The 18,299-nt window shown below is 43.4% G+C and overlaps 1 long non-coding RNA gene across 1 annotated transcript; it reads right to left on the reverse strand.

Annotated features, from left to right (window-relative positions):
• Positions 1–4,329: 4,329 nt before the first annotated feature.
• Positions 4,330–17,687, reverse strand: LOC111754596 (uncharacterized). Its single transcript, XR_002789280.2, has 2 exons — positions 15,184–17,687; positions 4,330–10,098 (listed from the first exon to the last, which is right to left on the reverse strand). It is a non-coding gene; the product is annotated as an uncharacterized LOC111754596 (long non-coding RNA).
• Between the last annotated feature and the right edge of the window lie 612 nt (positions 17,688–18,299).

Below are 18,299 nucleotides of genomic sequence, written 5' to 3' on the forward strand. Positions count from 1 at the left end.
TGCAGGTTTGCATGGTTAGTGAGATACCAAGCAGCGAAGTTGCTGAGGGAGGTGACACTTGGGCACTCAAGGCAGCAGGAGGGATACGGGGCTGTTTCTCCTGTGAGGTTCCCTCTGCAGGGTCCAGGTAGTGACTGCCCCTCCTGCAGGTCTGCTGCAGAGAATTTGTGCAAAGCCTCCTGAGCACTGTGTTCTGGTCTTTAGCCAGGGAAAAAGACAGGGTAGTTTTACCTTGGTTACCCAATGAAGCGATGTACATTTGAAATGCCAGCCCCCAGAGCTGGAATCTGAGAGTGTGAAGTCATTTCTATCAGGGAGTATGCTTTGTTTGGGTGTCCAGGTTTCTGAGTAGCTCTGACTCCCAAACATCTTGCTTCCTTGTCTATGAAGTTCTTCGAGCAGGTGAGCTGAGTCGTGGGAAGTAGGAGCAGTGCTTGGGGAGATCTGTACCGCTGACAAGTGCAGACTCATGGAAGCTTCTCAGTGTGTGGAGCAAAACACCATGTGGTGTCAGGAGATGTGACTTCCCCTTTATCTCAGATTTTTTTTTTCAGTTGTAAACGACAGAAACTAGCTTCAAACTGGCTTACGCCAAAGGGAAATTTATAGGACTTGAAACTGGAAAATCTAAGGTTTCATGGCTGGATGAACACAGATGCTTAAGTGGTGACCAAGCCAAGTGGCCCTCCTCACTGTCTCCCTCCTTCCACTGTGCCAGCTCCTTCTCAAGACTCCCTCAAAATGTCCCCGCAGACCTGGGCACCCGCACCAAAGAAAGGTACTCACAGATGGAGCTCAGCAAAAGTTCTGGAAATTCCCTCTGGTTGGGCCTGGGTCATTTTCCTCCTCTTCCCATGAGTCAGAGGCCAGCAAGTATCACTGAACCCCCTGGCCTGGATTACCCCCAACAGAGTCTGTAGAGTGTGACCTGACATCCTGCCCTGCAGTGGGCTCTGCTACGCTTCACTTCTCCCTGACATGCTTTCCCTAGCTGAGCCATCTGCCACAGTGCTGCCATCTGACCTACAAGTGACATGCACCTTTGATTGTGATTTCATCCTAGCTGGGTGTGGTGGCATGTGCCTGTAATCCCAGAACTCAGGAGGCTGAGGCAGGAGAATCATTGTGAGTTCGAGACCAGCCTGGGCTACAAAGTGAACTCAAGGCCAGGCTGAACTGCAGAGTGAGACTACCTCTCAAAAGGACAAAAATGAAACAAAACAAAATGATTCTTTTTCCTTGGGCATATGACCCTCAGTGAGGTCTTTCCTCATGTGATGGAATGGTACCTGGAGGCTTCTTTCTGTCACACTGACTTCATTTGCCCCCTCAGACTCCTTAAAGCATATGACTTATGTCCTGCAAGCCTGTCTTCACTGTGGGCAGAAGTATGTGCTGTAGCTGTGGGAAGCTAGCAGGGCCACTGCCGGGGCATCATGGGCAGCGTGGGGACACCGTTCTGCCACCCCCTGAGTGTCTCCAGCACCTACTGAGCAACCCGCAGTTCCTCTTAGCTACCAGAGTTAACATGCCCAGAATGGTGGTGGGAGTTCAATCTGTAAAATGCTTTAGATGACTAATCCTACACGAGTCTGCAAATGAGAATCATCCACTGGCATGGCACGGGTCGCATTAGGAAGGCAATGTGGATGTGTTGGGCGATTTTAGCCTAAGCGGAGCCGCAGGGTGAAGGGCGATGCATCCCAGAGCACACTAATATGGCTATTTGTCAAACAGCCAAATCACACAGCTGGTTAGTTCCCTGGAGAGTGCTTCCAGGGGAATTGGTACCCTGGAGCTGGGAAATGCCGCCATGGCACATGAGTTTCAGAATCTCTCCAAGGAAATCGGCAGGTTTCCTGTTCTTGTGGCAGTGGGAAAAGAGCAGAGTCTTTTTTCATAACCTAGATTTGAACATGTTTAAACTCCTTTGCCAGCACCATCCTTTGTACCAGATGGCCATCCTGGCTGGATTCTCGGTACCTCCACTATTGCCTTGTCAGGTAGGGCTGACAAGCTACCTGCACCACTGAGCGTGACACATGTAAAATGTAGGGCTTCTTGTCCAACGATTGCTAAGAATTTTAAGACTGCAAGAGCAGAACAAGCCGCTGTGCACAGGGCCATGTTGTACATCCATGAAGCTGGCCCTGGGAGGGGCTTGGAGGGATGTTGAATTCCTGTGGGGGCCACAGGCACGGCGTCTGCACCCCAAAGGTACAGTAAAGAGCACACACCTCCACATCTGACTGCCCTGTGTTTTAATCCCACCTCTGCGACTGAGTTTCTCAGTGATATTAGAAACTTGTTTATGACGAGTGATGAAAGATGCAGTGGTGTTTAAATTTTTAAAAATACATTACAATAAAAGCCAAGAATGATGGGATTAATATGTTCAAAGTGTGTATATGTGGCAGTTGAGGTCAATTAGTGGCAATGCATCTTTTACTGTAATGAATATTTTAAGTATTACCATATTTTATCACCATTATTTTGAGATTATCTGTCATTAAGCAAATGTTTACAGCAATTTCTGTCCAATATGAACATTACAGTGAGTCCTCATTCTCTGTGCCTGGTACTGTGTACACCTCCAAGTTGGAATGACCATGAAAGGTCAATGCTTTGAATCAATTTGGGAAATTGAGGCAGCCAATTGCCTTACAACTGAGAGCCAAAAACACAACTAAAATTGCTCACGAAAGAGGAATTCAACAACTGCTTCAGAAATTGGACAGAAAAACAAGGTGAGTGTATCCCAAGTGAGGGGGAATTTTCAGAGAAATTCATGGCACCGTACCTTTTATTATAGTAATTTTCCAAGTTTAAATATTCACAATAGTCCATAACATCTTTCCAAATCTGTTTCGTGTCTTAAAAAGGATGGTAGAAATACCTCTGTTGGGTATTATACAGGAGAAAATTGAATAGTCAATGCTCTTTTCTCATTATGACATATTCCTTATAAATATGACCCTATACTCTTGACGAAGGGTTGCTAAGATCCGTGAATTTCAGTGTTCTACAAATCTTAATTTCATAATGTTGGAGAGAAGATGTTAGATTCCTGAGGCCAGATTCATGCACATTAAACTTACAAGAGAATGATTTATAAAGCAGAATTTCTGTTTATTCAGATGCAAAGACTTGGCTAGATCTGATATGATATCTAATATAAGTTTTTATTCAGAATCCACTTTTGAAAACATTGTTTTGCAAACATGTTTTGAAAACATTAGATTAGCAGGTTACTTTTTAGATACAGAATCATTATTTTCCTCAGATGCATGTATCCCGAGGTTCTCAAAGCCAAATAAGCCTAAATCCTTTGGATTTAGTCAGTTACCTTTTTTACTGGATTTGTCAGAGCCTTTAGCGTGTTTATGAGTTCTTTGAATTCCCAAGATTTCCAACTTTACAGAGCCTATGTTACAGGATCAGGTGGTGATTAACTTTAGCTAGCATTCAACATAAACAAGGTACTGCTTGTACGAGGGCACATGAATGTGTAAACCACTGTCAGCCCAGCTTGGCAGTAGATTTAGACAGCAAGTGGAGGACCTTCAGCATGAATCGGACCTGGAGCCAGTTACGCAAAACTTTGGAAAGTCACTATCGGGATGGATTTCATAGGTTTTGCTAATTTGCAAAAGGGTGATTAGAAATGTGTTATTATTGGTACCATGAGTAGTGCTCAAATATGTTGTGGGTCAAAATCATCCATCCCATAAATGAGGTATAAGTTTGGGAATGCAAGCCTCTAATCCTTTGGTAATGGGGTCTAGTACCCTACTTGATGGAGTCCTCTGTTACTCAATACAGGCAGCTGCTGCCACCACCAGATCTGGTCGAGGCTGAGTAAAAAGGCTTGTGTGAGCCTCCAAACTTGTGGGGCTCTCCTGAGCTCAGGAGAGCATTATCTGTTAGCATTTTCCAGGCTTCGCCATGGAATATCTGTGTATATGTGGCAGGATTTGATCTACAACTCACTGGCATTATGATTTCTTCTGTGGCAGTAGGACTGAGAAGTAGAGAATATATCCAAAGGCTGAAAATACTTGTCACACACCAGGACTGTTTGCATGACCAATGAGTTTAAAGACTCACTGGGGAGCTCTTTCTTTATAGTCCAATTCATAAACATAGTACTCTCAGGCACAATATACGGAGCTGATCACATGCAGGAAGTTAGTATCTTAGAAGACTGTCCCATCCATCCAGAGATGGGGAGACGTTCTAGTTCTCTTGGGAATTGTTTTCTTTTCTGATCTGTGATACAACTTACAAGCAAAGTCTTAAAGAGGCATAGAAATAAAATCTTCATTTGAATTTGCATATAATGAACTGATTTTATTGAAATTTGCCAGTAAATCTGAGAAAGCCAAAGACATGGTCACTCCACCCATGCACTGATAACTGTCATTGGTTAGCCTAAGTGCTTCCTGTTTATAGAGAGACATTTGGGTAACTGAGTGAAAACTTCACTTGTAGGGATGTGATACTGTGAGACCCATCCTAAAATAGAAAGCTTTTTGTAGTGAAAAGATCCACTGCTCTTTCATAGTATGTATAGCCAGCACACATCTAATTATCAAACGGAACTGAGTGGAATAAATACAATATTTGACTTATCCCCAAAGCTTTTAGAAGAGAAAAGGGGAGCTTTTCTGGCCTTTGACATACAAGAGTACATTACTTTGTAATGGATTCCACAGAAAAAGCAAAATCAAACAAAGCAGCATCTTTTTGCTCTAACCTACATACACTGTAAGGGAGATTCTAAGTATGCCAATGGTGGGAGGAAAGAAATGTTTTTTCCCTCACCCAACTGTGGACATGGTTGAGACTAGGAGAAGTAACTGCCCATGCGCTGGAGGAGTCCTGCACACCACTTCTGCTTCTTTTTCTTTGATTTTCTTTCTTTCTTTCGTTTTTTCTTTCTTTTTCTTTCTTTCTTTCTTTGATTTTTATCTACTATTTGTTTGATTATTTTTCCAGGAGAAAATACAAGTGTTCTCCATACAGACTGTCATTTACCTTCCCTTATTCATAAGGGTTCAGTGTAGGAAGCAAGAGTGACTCCATCCACTGAACCACCCTGTCCAGGTGCACACATGGGACCAGTGCTGTTTCACAGAAATTTCTGGAGAGCGGGCCCTGCTGAAGCCCTGATCAGAACCCTCGCTGCAAACCAGATTCTCAGCCTGCCCACCGCACTGCTCCCTTGATGAGTATGACTGCTCCCATGTCATTCTATCCAATTCTCTGTCCCCACCCCCAGGGCCTGAGGGCTGCATTTGAGTTAGACACTGAGTGTTTACTGGCCACTTAAATACTTTTGGGGGACCTCGTAGGGTGCTTCTGAATGGGTGGGGAAGCAGAGGCACATCTGAGGAAGGACGTTTGCTGCAACAAGCTACAGTGAAGGAAGGTAGGAGGGCGGCTGATGCCTGAGAACCTGAGACCTGAGAGCACCATGGCAAAAAGGAATGAAAGGGAAATTCAGGTTTTGTCTTCTGTCTTTGGGTTTCCTCAAAACTCTGTAAACTTCGAAGCACCCAAAGTGATACCATTTCAAGTCTTAGGCTGGTACTGTGGCTGTCAGTAATGAGACAGCCATTTAAATTTAAGATATTTAAAATGAAAGAGATGTAGAACCTGGTTCCTGAGATACACTGGCCATGTCTGAAGCACTTGGCAACCACACACAGGTGACCAGTGATGACTGTCCAGGGTGGAGCTCAGTGGCAGAACCCTCCCATCAACTCAGAAGCCTCTGCTGGCCAGCACTGCTTTTTGTGCAATGGGTTCTTCATCTGGTTTCATCCTGGCTCATTCATTCTGCAAACCCTAACTGAATACCTACTTTGTTCTCTTTACTGCACCAAGTGAAAGGCATGATGCTATGAGACTCATCCCAAAATAGTCTGTGGTGGAAAAAAAATCTCACCACTTTTTGTAGTGTCTTCATCCAGCACACATCTAATCAAGTGGAGCTTACTGACCATGAACAAAGCATGTCACTGTGCTTTAATTTAGACAGCTGTACAGCTAAAATAAAATCATGTAGTTCATGCAGTTGTTGCATGGATGAATGATGTGTGCCTTTGAGTGTGTACATATATGAATATGTATGTGTACATGTATTATATGCATGCATCTGTGACTGTTAATCATATGTCAGCTTGAATAGATTGAGAAGTGCCTAGCAGGTTAGTGGAGCACAGTTCTGGGTGTGCCTATAGAAGACTGACAGGTACGCCAGCAAATTGAGGGGGGAAGACCCATCCCAAGGTACGTGGCACAACCAGTAGCCTGAATGCAATTAAAAGGGAAAGAAGAAAGAAGTGCTCCTGTCCTCCTGTGTGGTCCACACCTTCCAGAATGATCTTTTGCTGCTGGTCCATCCTTTGCTGCTGTAGCCTTTGGAAATTATCTCCACATCTCTGGTTTCTTCAGGCTTCAGTACAGACTGGGATTGTGACCTTCCAAGGAACTTCAGGTCTCTGATCTTAGACTGGTGCTATATCCATGCTGCTGCTGCTTCTCAGCTTCCATCCTCTTGAGCTGAGATCCTGGGTCCTCTAACCTCTGACTCTCCAGCACATACACAGCCACGATGGACTCTACTGCTTTGATCATTTGAACTTGCCTAGAAGTCCCTTTGTGTAATTTTGCATGTATATTCAATTGATCTTTTCCTCTATAGAACCCTAACATCAAGTATATTGTATGTATGTGTTATATGTATGTATATGTATATGTGTATATAATATGCAGTGTATATTCTTTATGTTTCTGGAATATACCTAGTGCTTGACAGGTAAGAGTTATTATCATTACTTCTAGGCGTTTATCAGAATGATGAATTTTTTAAAAACTGTGCTCCCTGTGGCCTCAAAGTTTACTGTACAGTGGAAGCAGCAGACAGTAGCTCATTAAACAGCTGCATTAAAAATCATGTCAAAAACTTCACAAGAACTGTGAAGGAAAGGAATGAGCTGAAGCAGCACAGAAGGTCAGAGAAAAAGTGACCAAAGGTGAACTTTAACATAAAACAAAAAGAAAGCAAAGGTGGGCCTTGCAAAGGGAGAAGGAGAGGGAGAATCTGAGGTGGAGGAAAGCACCTTGCAAGCAGGACAATACAATCTTGCCAGGGGTGCAACCTAGGCCTCCAGGTAAGAGGTGAGGTGCAGGGCTGGGGATTTAGCTCAGCGGCATGAGCGCCTGCCTTGCAAGCAGGCAGTCGTGAGTTCGATCCCTGGTACCGATAAAAAGGAAAAAGACAAAAAAAAAAAGAGGTGAGGTGCAGAGCAACTCACCCAGCTGGGTCAGAGCTGTGCCAGGCAAAACACCTGTGTAACAAATGGTGCCTCTGAAAGCATATGCAGCTCAGAGAGGCGGAGTGCAGGAAAGAAAGCCAAGAGCCCACAGTGGTGAGGTGGGCCAGGGGGAGGTTTAGCCTGCCAGGCCTCTGACCGAGGGAGACGCCATGGGGTTGCTGTGCTGTGTCAGTGGGAGGCTGTCAGGTGGATGTCAGGTTTCTGACACGATGAACTAGGTCCATGGTGCAGTTCCACTTACTGAGATAAAGAACATCTTTTGGGGAAGAAAAGCCACAGCAGCTTGGTGGCAAGTACAGTAGTTGGCCTCAAATGAAGTCTGGGGTCCCGATGAAAGGCTCAGGGGTTAGGGGCTGTGGAGCATGATTGCTACATCAGTGAGTGTTGGAGAGAGAGCAGAAAGAGCTCTTGAATCTCCTGGCCTGAAAGTGGAAAGGAAATTCACAAATGGAAGTGGTCATTCGCACATTGTAGTTCTAGTAAGGGTCTCTTTACTATTCAGAACACATAAAGAACCCTAGCAACTCAATTTAAAACGTGGGCAAAGTACTTAAATAGCTATTTCTCTAAAGAGAAATGCCATTTGATGTCATTAGTCATTAAAGAAGTAAATAAGTGCCAAGTGAGACACCCACTTGTGTTCACCAGGATGGCCGCAAGAGTGCACATGGTGGCCGAGAGGTGAGGAAGTAAGAGCTTTTGTCTTATGCCAGTGAAAGGCCAGAACTGTTTGGTTACTGTGCCAAAGGAGTGGTGGGTCCTGGAAGGGATGGAATTACCAGGTGAGCCAGCAACTCAGCTCCTCGGTGCGCCTCCGAAAGGCATGGAAACATTTGTCAGGCACAGAAACCTGTACAGCATGCTTACAGCCACAGTAGTCAGCCCAGATGAAGACCTAAGTGTGACTCTGATGTCCTCCAACATATGAATAGATAAACATTCTGCTATCTAGTCAGTGAGGTATTGGTCAGCTGTTAAAAAGAATAGGGTGCAGATAGGTACTAAAATAAAACTGAACCCCAAAAATATGCTAAGCAGAAAAAGCTATCGCAAAGGTCACATATTACAAGATTCTTTTTATGTCCAGAGGAAATAATTCTGAAGAGACTGGAGTAGACGAGTGGTTGCCAGGGAACAGGGAAGGGATGTGGGAACTGCTTCCAGGTTTGGAGTGTGTTTCTGGGGCTGTGAGAGTGTTTTAAAACTAAAAGTGGCTTTTGGCAATCAATGGCACTGAATTCTACACATTAGTATGTTTAATTATACATTAGATGACTTTCAGCTCAGAAAAAAATGATTAAAAACCAAGGTAATTGCATATTTCTCCATCTTTCTTCTATTAACTGATTTGAAAAGAAATGTATGTGTAAAACAATGCCCATCAACTTGTACTGCCAAGCTCACCATGTAAGGAAAGGTGGTTTTGCAAACAGAGGCCTGGGAGGTATGACACGGACTGTGGTGGGAGAGAGAAATGTGCCAGATGAGGACTGGAACCCACACAAGAAAGGAGTAAATCAGGAAGGGCACAAGAAAATCAACAGTGAGCTCTGTGGATCAGCTGACCTTCTCCTTGGCTTTGTAAAATATACATGTGTGTGTGAATGCACAGGTGTGCAAATGCATGCAAAGTAGTAATTATTGCAATATATGGGTAAATTTATAACATATGTAATTCTAATGCATAGGACAATAGGGCTATAAAATATAGAGAGAAGGGAGTTATAGAACAGAAGCAAAGTTTCTGCTTTGCAGTAGAATTAAGTTAGCATATACGTGAAATTAGATTTTGATAAAGTTAGATGTATATTATAAGCCTGACAGCAACCACTAAGACAACAATTTTTAAAATACAATGATAAACTACTAAGCAAATTAGATTATGCTAGAAAATGTCTGTTAAATGTGAAAGAAAGCAGAATCAATTTAAAGCAAATTTGAGATACAAAAGCAAAGTGGTAGATCCAACAATATCAATAATACTGCTGCATATAATCACATGATCTAGTCAAGTGCAAAGGTTATCAGATGATTACAAAGTGAAACAGATCTAACTGTGTGCTCTCTACAGATTTAAGGATATAAATAGATTGAAAGCAAAAGTATGGAAAAGGATAAACCAAGCAAATAGCAACCCAAAGCAAGCTGGAGTAGGTACAGGAATATCAGACAAAATAAGTGTGGAACAAGAGCTAGAAATGTGTGAGACCACCCAGGGAGAAAGCAGGACTGGAGAAGCATAGGTTTGGCGTGGAATGCTGGAGATCAAAGATTTAAGGTAGGATAGACAGGAAGGATCTTGAAAAGGAGAGTACAAGCTGTGGAATTCTGCTAGGCGATGGTGTAAACACATTAGAGACCTCTGCACCAGGACCGTGTACACTTGAACCTCTCTGTTTCCTCATTCACCCACACTTGTTTGACAGACGAGGGAATGAGAGACAGGAACAGTAACTTCCTGAAGCCAGAGAAATATAACAGAGCTGAGACTAAAACCCACTATTTCTTCTCCCACGTTTGTCTGTCTTACACACACAGCAATACAGATGCATCATCGTGAATCCTGAAGTCTCTGCAGTCTTAGTCACTGTATGGGCATCTCACAGCGATTTGCAGAGGTGCGGTCTGTCTGGCACCTGAGAGAACATTCTTAAGTCTTCTGGTCAGGGGACAGAGTCTGGGCGGAGCACTGACAGTGCCTGGCTGGCTCACTGGAGCTTGGGCTCCCCGTGCGTGAGATGCAGAATGCCGTCTCCTAGGAGGGCAGAAGAATGAGGAGTGAAGAGGGAGTACAGGAAGTCAGGGTTTAGCCCAGGTCTCAAAATCCAGAAGAGAAGTTTGAAAGCCCATGGAACCCTCTCCAGCCCCTTGCAGGCACCCCAAGGCACCAGGTAATGCCTCTTCAGGGAGGACTCAGCTCTACAAGTAGAGAGAGGCAGGTGTGCAGAGTACAGAGAAAACTGTGCATGTGTTGCAAATGCTGAGCAGTCACTGCCAAATTCCAGCTTTGCTGTAAGCTGTTTTAACCACTGCATGGGCTTTAAATCCTACCATGAAGTAAGCGTGTGATAGTTCAAGAGTTTGTGGGCACCACGGTGTGTCCTAAATGCTCCCTGTGGGTTTTTTTTTTTTTTTTTTTTTTTTTTTGTTGGTTACAGTACTAGGGATTTAACCCAGGACACTGAGCATCCTAGTCAAGTACTCTACCACTCAGCTGCATCCCCAGCCCTTTGAAGATGACCTCAAACTTGAATTCTTCTGCCTCAGCCTCCTAAGTATCTGGAATTACAAGTATGCCTTATTACACACGGTGTGTGTGTGTGTGTGTGTGTGTGTGTGTGTGTGTGTGTGTGTTATAAGTGTAGTTCTTAGTTTAGATCCTTCATACCTTTCCACATTTCCTCTTGGTGCTTGCTATGAGCAAATCTGACCCAGGGTGAGTATAGAGTCTGCCACAGAAGACTCAGGTTGTTTGGTTTCGGAAAAGTGTGGAGGAGGGAGGTTGTTATATTTGGTAGTTGTCTTTTCAATAATAAAGCAATACTATCACAAGAGCAAGTTAGCTCTCCTCAAAAGATATACAATGATGTGGGAGTGGATTAAGTAATTTGCGACATCCCACAGCAGGACTCAGCAGCATGTACCAGAGAATCCTTTGCACCTTGGGATAGCTGTCAGCATAAACAACTTCCTACTGCTCCATAACTGTGGGAGACTGAGCTGGACATTTTGTTACTGATCAACTCCAACATGTTAAGCCATGGTACTGGGCTCAGGTAACCCCTAGTTTCCATCTTGTTTTTATTCCAAGCCAATAGAAGCTGTTACTATGTTCAAAAGCATCGCAATACTCAGCAGGAGGTGCAGTGCAGCGGTGCTGGGTACTTTTGTTTTTTGCCAGTGGAAAAAGAAAAGTTTCTGCTTAGTGCTAACAAGATAAAACTGGAAGATATGGACAAGCCTAGAACAGTTAAGTGTGCCCAGAGCCATCTCGACTTCTTTGACAGTATTCTCTCTAAAACTTCATAAGTGAGATAAGGTGAAGTTTTAAACCTTTTCTTGGGAGAAATTATCTCTGAATTTAATGTGCTGCAGTGGGGAGAGCAAGGGGCATGATTGCTCCTTAGAAGAAATTAGGAAGGGGAAGAAGTAATTATAATAAGTTTCATTGCTGTTATTTTAACCGTGGATTTAGATGGGTTTATTTCTTTTGATGGTGCTAATCAGGTATTGAATCAAGCATGACAATTCCTATTAGGAAAAAGAAAACAAATTTACTGACATTTATAGGCAAAACTTTTTCTCACCAAGAAGTATCTATTCTTTCCTGTGTATTTTTCTTTCTGTAAGTGTCTTAAAATGATATTTTCAGTTCATTAGTATTACTTTAAAATATAATATGTGCTCTATTTGAATGGGATGAATCAACTTGGTGCAATGCACTCCTTTTAGGGATAAATAAGGGGAAAAGTTAAATTTATGAAAATCAATCTAAAAAACACACTTTATTTCAATGAAACCTTAAGTTTTTTCTTGAATTGTCTTTATTATAGTGAAGTATTTTATCTTTTAAATCTCTGCCTAGTATTACATTAGGCCAAAAATCATTAACAAGCATCTTGTCTCGTTGTAAATTGTCAGGGCTAGCTTTCTTTGGGAGTCTTATGTGGACAAGACTTGGGAGAACAATAGGATTTTCTTCAATAACTCACACTAACTGGCCTGCATCACATCATATTTAAGTCCCAAAATCAGAGTGACTACTGAGTGTGTCCATTCAATAAGCACACTGCATTTTGTTGAGAAGAATGGCCTTAAAAGCAGAAGTGAATCATCTTCCCAGATGTTTCTTCTGTCATCAACTAGTTATTCTTTATAATAGCCATGTGACAGAAGCCACTGTGAACATGCCCACTGTAGTGGATTAACTAAAGGTCATCTTGTAACACCCAGCTGGGCTGCATCAGCCGGTGCTGGGTGTGGAAGGCCCACCTGAGGATTGCTGCCAGCAGCTTAGAAGCAGAGCTGGAGGGGAAGGTGGTGTCTATTGATCCTCCTGGGGAAGCTTGTCTCATTGGCTTTCTTGACATGAACTCAGCTGTTATTGTCATAGGAGCTCAGGTTCTCACTGTCCCTGAGGATAACTGCGGTTCTCTTTGGGGGAGCTCTGGTCCTTACCTTGGACATCACTTCCTGGCTCCAAGCACAGAACCCTCGGCCTCCAGGTACAGATCTTGACCTCGCTGGTGCAGACTTCTTAGCTTCCACCACTGACCTTTGGGCCTTCCCAGTGCAGATCCTTGCTACAGACTTGCATGAGACATTGTCGTGGTCTCTAGGCCCCCAGCTGGACTTGTGGAGGACATTGCTATGGGTCCTTGGTCTTCAGCTGGGATTCTTTGGGTCTGAAGTAGGTGACAAGTCTCCTGAACTCCTCTGCATTTGACTTTTTAGATAAATGTTATAAAATAATCCTATAAGTTATGTGCCCTGTATTAAATTGTTTCCCTTGAGAACCCTGACTACAACAACCACTTAAAGAAAGGAAGCAGAGGTCACATGTTGTTAAAGTCACATTTTGATGGGAGAAAGTGACTTTCAGTGATTTTCCTTCTTTAAGCTCAGTTACATCCCAGCACGCTGATCGATCGGTGATGCTCCTTACGTTACTGAGAATTCTGGGCCTTGGTGGACAGAAACAAGACTTTTCCTTCTTTGTTGCGGTCCCAAGACACAGCTGCAGGCTCCTACAAGGTGACACAACTGCAACTGCCAGAGCAATAGTGTCAGATACTCTGGTTATCCACTGGGGGAGGAGAGTCACCCTTGGAATCTCAGAATGACAGGCTCTTTTAGCTCACAAGCAGCCCAGTCCAGAGGTACTTAATCCTGTCTCAGAGAATGAACTCCTCTGAGAATCTGGCACTAACTGTGTGGGGGATCTCCCCTCTCCAAAATACACACAAAAGTCTCCCTGCACATTCATAGGACTCACCCCTGATTTCTCAGGTGGGGACTGCAGACAGATCCAGGAAGGGGAAATTACATGCTTATGCCCACACTACTGCTAACCTGGTCCTTTCCCAGTTCTTCATGGCAACCTGTTGTGAGGGCTGAGATAACCTCAGATTTCCACCCCAGGAAATGTGATCTGGTTCTGTGCAGTTCAGTTTCATCCATCCATTTAGCAATCAGTGTGCTCAGTCTTTTGCATTCTGGGAGCAGTCATTCTTACTTTCTATAGTGCTAACAACAGCAATAGCTTCAGAGATCAAGGAAGACTCAAAATGGCAAACTAACTCTTGACTTCACCTGTTAGTAAAGTCCGGAGAATACTATTTGGCTGCTGCTTTTTGTCAGATGAAGATAACAGATCTCTCAAATGGTCCTAACTCTGTTCAGAACCCTTAATGTTCATCTGGTACTTTCCTGGTCAAATCTTATTCCCTGCCTGGTATTGAAGACTCACACATGTAAAGCTTATGTCCTGTTTCATCTTTCCATAGTTTTGTCCTCAAAACCATTTACTCAAAGAGAAGTGTTCTACTCCTTCTGCACTGATTCATTTTTTAAAAATCAGTATTTTTGTTTGTCTAAGTCATTCACACCCTGAAATGACGATATTTGTTATTCATCCTTCAAATTCTGGATCACATCTCCCTTTCTGTCTAAATCTTATCCTGATTCCCTACCTTAGAACCTCCCATCCTCTTTCCTTAATTCTTGTGGCTTAAAGCTGGGTGCTAATGGTCGATTGGTCCGTTTTATCTCCTTTTGAATACATGACTTATACCATATTGTGGTTCATTATATATGCTACCTTCCTCAATGGATTAGTTCAAAGGAGGGCTAGTAAAAAAATGACCTCTCTTTAAAGAAGTCCCAAATCCTCTCTATTTTTAGTGGCTGTTTAGTAACAGTCCAATCTATCCACATGTTGAATTTTGGGAATCTGCCTTGAGTGTGGCTTCCTTGGCCAAGAATGCTCCTCTTGTTTCTATTTTCCTGGAGTCCAGAAAGCTTTGGAAGGGTGCCTTATGGGGTGAGGGAATGAAAAACTGGGGCAGACTCACTGGATGCGGGCTGCTTCTATAAATGAATGTCCTGTCAGCCCAGACAAGGCGTCCTCCGTGTCACTGCTCAGCCTGTACTTGCCTCCTGGTTCTAATTAAGTACTTCAAAGCCTTCCAAACACCCTTTCTGAGAAGACTGCCCCCAACACAAAATGATGTCCAATCAGATGTAAATTGTCACGGAGCAGGCAGGGAGAGGCACGGAAAGTGGTCATCAACACTCGGACTAATCAGAGTCTAGTCCCCTGATGAGGACTCTTGGTTTCTCATTGGTCCTTGCAGCGCCTGGGTTCTCAAGTGGCTGATTTGCTTCCTATTGATAATCAGCTGGTTATTTTTACCCCTTTTCCCCCTCTCTGGGATTGTCAGAGTGTTTTGGCGCAATTCATCACAGATTTGGGAATTGAGGGAGGAGGCTATTATCCCAGAAAAGATTCTCAAGACTCTTTTGCAGTTTATATGCAAGTTTTAAACAATGATTTTTCCCAATGAGGTAATTAAATAATGACACAATTGGATAGGAGAGAGACAATGAAGACTGCGGGGGCACAAGTGTTAGGCAATGGAAACTATCCCGACTGCAAAGGGCTGGGAAGTTTGCTACTCTGAAACGACTTGTTCTTAGATTGTCTTTACAACTCCCAAAGGAGCCTCAGCTTACACTCATTATTTAAGTTTGCAGGAAGCTGTCTCTATGAAAATCATAAACCAGAAAAGAGGGCTCTAAGGGTGTAGGGCACAGAGGCAGTAACGCTAAGCAAACTTACCCCACTGGCTAGGAGGATACCAGTTTTTGAGAGCTGTTTGCTTGAATTAGGACAGTTCCAGCAATCTCCTGCGGGCCCTGGCCAGGTCTTCTGGATGATAGCAGGTCACTTTTGCGTGCCCGTTTCCTCTCAGCCCTTTCTCCAGTGCTTGTCGTCTGTCTCTGCTTGCAGTGAACTCAGTTCTAAACCATGCTTAGGAATTTCATTTCCTGACCTCGCCACTCACGTCAAACAAGGCTCTGGTGTCAAACTGTTCTCTCATTAGTGAGTGTCTGCATTCCTCGTTTCCAGGTTTCCCCCAAGTCCTTCTGCAGAGCCTAACTGTAAACCCTCTGGACCGACTCCCGGACTGAGATACTTCATGTTTACCAAGTCCACGATCAGCCTTAAGAAAGATGTTAGCGTGACAAAAATTGGCGTTTTCTTGGTGCTTCTTTCCTTCTCTGTGGCAGACTGTACTCCTTGGAAGTGAGCTGAGAGCCAAACAACCTTCTAACTGTTTCCTTAGAGACCCTCTGAGTTTGGGCAGCAACATGATCTGAATCTTGAAATGTTGAGCTTCCTCTGCAGGTTTTTGTGTCTTGAACCCTTCCGTGTGCCCTTTATCCTTTGTATAAACATCCACATGTGTAACTGTGCTTTTAGGTGCATCTATCCATGAGGAGAATGGGAAGAGACAGCGAAGGCACGTTTACACACTCTGTATCCCGAGCCCTTGCTTTTCATCTGCTAATTCCCTCCACACACGGCTGTTTTCACGATGGGTGATATCACCCAACAGCTGTCTCAGACTGGAAACTGAAACGCAGGCAGAATTTTAGTCTTTTGTCTTTTGTACTTAAAGTCTGTCTCTTTTCCAAAGCACCAAACAGTAAAAGAATGGTTGGCTTCTCTCAGCAAGAAATTATTCCTGTAACTTTAAATAAATTGTTTTGCAATTTACTCTCCTGGCATTTTGCTATGATTGCCCTAATTCTAAATCTGATTTCAAGAATCGTTAAATGTGATTTGAAGGATATAAGCTTTTATATTTGGTCTTTGGCAAAAGAAAAAAAAGGAAAATAGATTTTTGCATAAATCTGTTTTCCATCTGCAGTTCTGGGGTATGAAATGCGTGGAAAGAAGTGACACATTACCTGCTCAGTGTCCCCAAGTTGACCCGAACCAGAACTTTAATACTGCATGTCCTGAATATTTCGTTGGTTAGCATCTGGATTCATTAAACACAAAGAGCGGAGCTCTTTCTGTCTCATTCTGTGCAATTAATCTGGTTATTTGCTGATTAGCTTTTGATCCTAGACTTACAAAAACAACAGACTATCATCACCAAAAGTAATCTTACCGGTAAAAGCTTAACTTCTGAGATCCTTTGCGGCCTGATCCTACATTCTCTTTTCTTGGGTCTCCTTCCTCCTTGAGGTATCTGCCCCCAATTCTTTCTCCTACTTTGGACATTGTGTTAATCTCTTTATTTCCCCCAAGAAGTGTGCTTCAGGGAGGATGAGAACAGATCTAAAAGTTCTACAATCCCCGCTCACAGTGGGGATAAGTGACATTACCTACGACACAGCCTCGCCAAGTGCCCTGTCCAGGAGGTATCCTGGGCTTTTCTAACACTTTAAACAATGTCTGTGGTTAACCTGAGCACCCCTGTGTGTCTGAACCCTTCTGACCAGGCCCCACTTCCCAAAGTAGTCAGGGTAGCACCCCTTCCACCACTGGAGGCCACCTCACTTTCCCAGTAACTATCTTTAGGCTTGAAGTTAACAAATTATATTTGTTCATGGCCCTAAAGCATTGCTTTCCTTGAGGTCCCTGCCCTGAAAATACCAACATGGCTCACGTCTGACTTGGAAAAGCTTCCTTGGCAGCAGGCCAACCTCAAGTGTGATGATTACCTCATGGCTGCAATATAGAAACGATCTTCTCGGTTCTCATGTAGAAGCTGACACACTGGACTGTAGCTTTTCCTCCTCTCGTGCCAAGATTGTCTGCGGATGTCACACTTTCCTGTTCTGAATGGGTACAAGCTGTGATATTGCCATTCAAGGACTTCCAGGAGTGTAAAAGGAAAATTACGAACCACTTCCCCTCCGAGAGGAAGGACCTATTCAAATGGCAGTTGTTGGGCGTGAGCGTAGTAGCTGCCTCCTTCCTACCAAGAACAAGCTGGCCCCCTGAACTTCTGACTCCCCGTCACAGTATTTGGGTCACCCTGACACGAGGATTCCTGGCAAAAGCAGTCTAGGACAGATTCCCACTCAGCCCACTAACTCTCTGGGAAAGTGTTAGCTATGTCATTTTTCCTAGAACCTTCCATTGTTTATTGATTGGGTCTTTAACTTATAACAAGTGCCTTAAAAATGGGATACTTGTGATATTAGAAGCCTTCTACAAATTCTAATAGCAAATATTCTAAGGCTTATTCTGTATTTTCTCCACTGCTTCAGAATGAGTTTTTGGGATAAAAAAAAGTTTGTTCTCTAACGCACAGAGCTGGAGGGTCTTTGCCATCAGTTACTAATCCTTTTCCCACCTTATAGGCAGTCAGACTATAGCCCAAGGAGGCAGGAAAAAACCTCAAAACATGTAAATTAGATTTCAGGCTTTCTGCTTTTATTTTCTTTGTTTTGTAAACTTTTAACAAAGACAAAATATACACACAAAAATCACAAATAATAATCAGAAAACTCAAGAGTTTCACACACTAAGCATATTAATGCCATCAGCACTTAGCTCAAGGAACAGGTCAACCCCAGCACCCCAAAAGCCTCCAAAGTGCACCTGGACTGTCACTCCATCCCCAGGTTAACTACTATCCCACCTTTCAGCACTTTGTGTGAGTTTGAACTACCACTGAACATCATAAAAACGAACTATATAGTGTTGCACTCATGCTAAACTCCCTTCCTTCATTGCTGCTGATGAGGATCTTTCAGATCGCCCGTCACAGACAGTGTTAGTGCACTGACGTTCACCACTGTGTGGAATTCTTTGGTGTGAACAGCATACATTATGCTTCAATCACCAGCTGACATTTAGCTTCCTATATGTGGATCTTAGTGAATAGAGCTGCCGATCGGTCCCACGTGCTGATTAGTGAATACACATATAAG

The sequence above is a fragment of the Cavia porcellus genome, unplaced genomic scaffold (genome assembly GCF_034190915.1).
Source record: "Cavia porcellus strain 051 isolate PalLab524CR breed Dunkin Hartley unplaced genomic scaffold, mCavPor4.1 scaffold_10, whole genome shotgun sequence".
Taxonomy (NCBI): domain Eukaryota; kingdom Metazoa; phylum Chordata; class Mammalia; order Rodentia; family Caviidae; genus Cavia; species Cavia porcellus.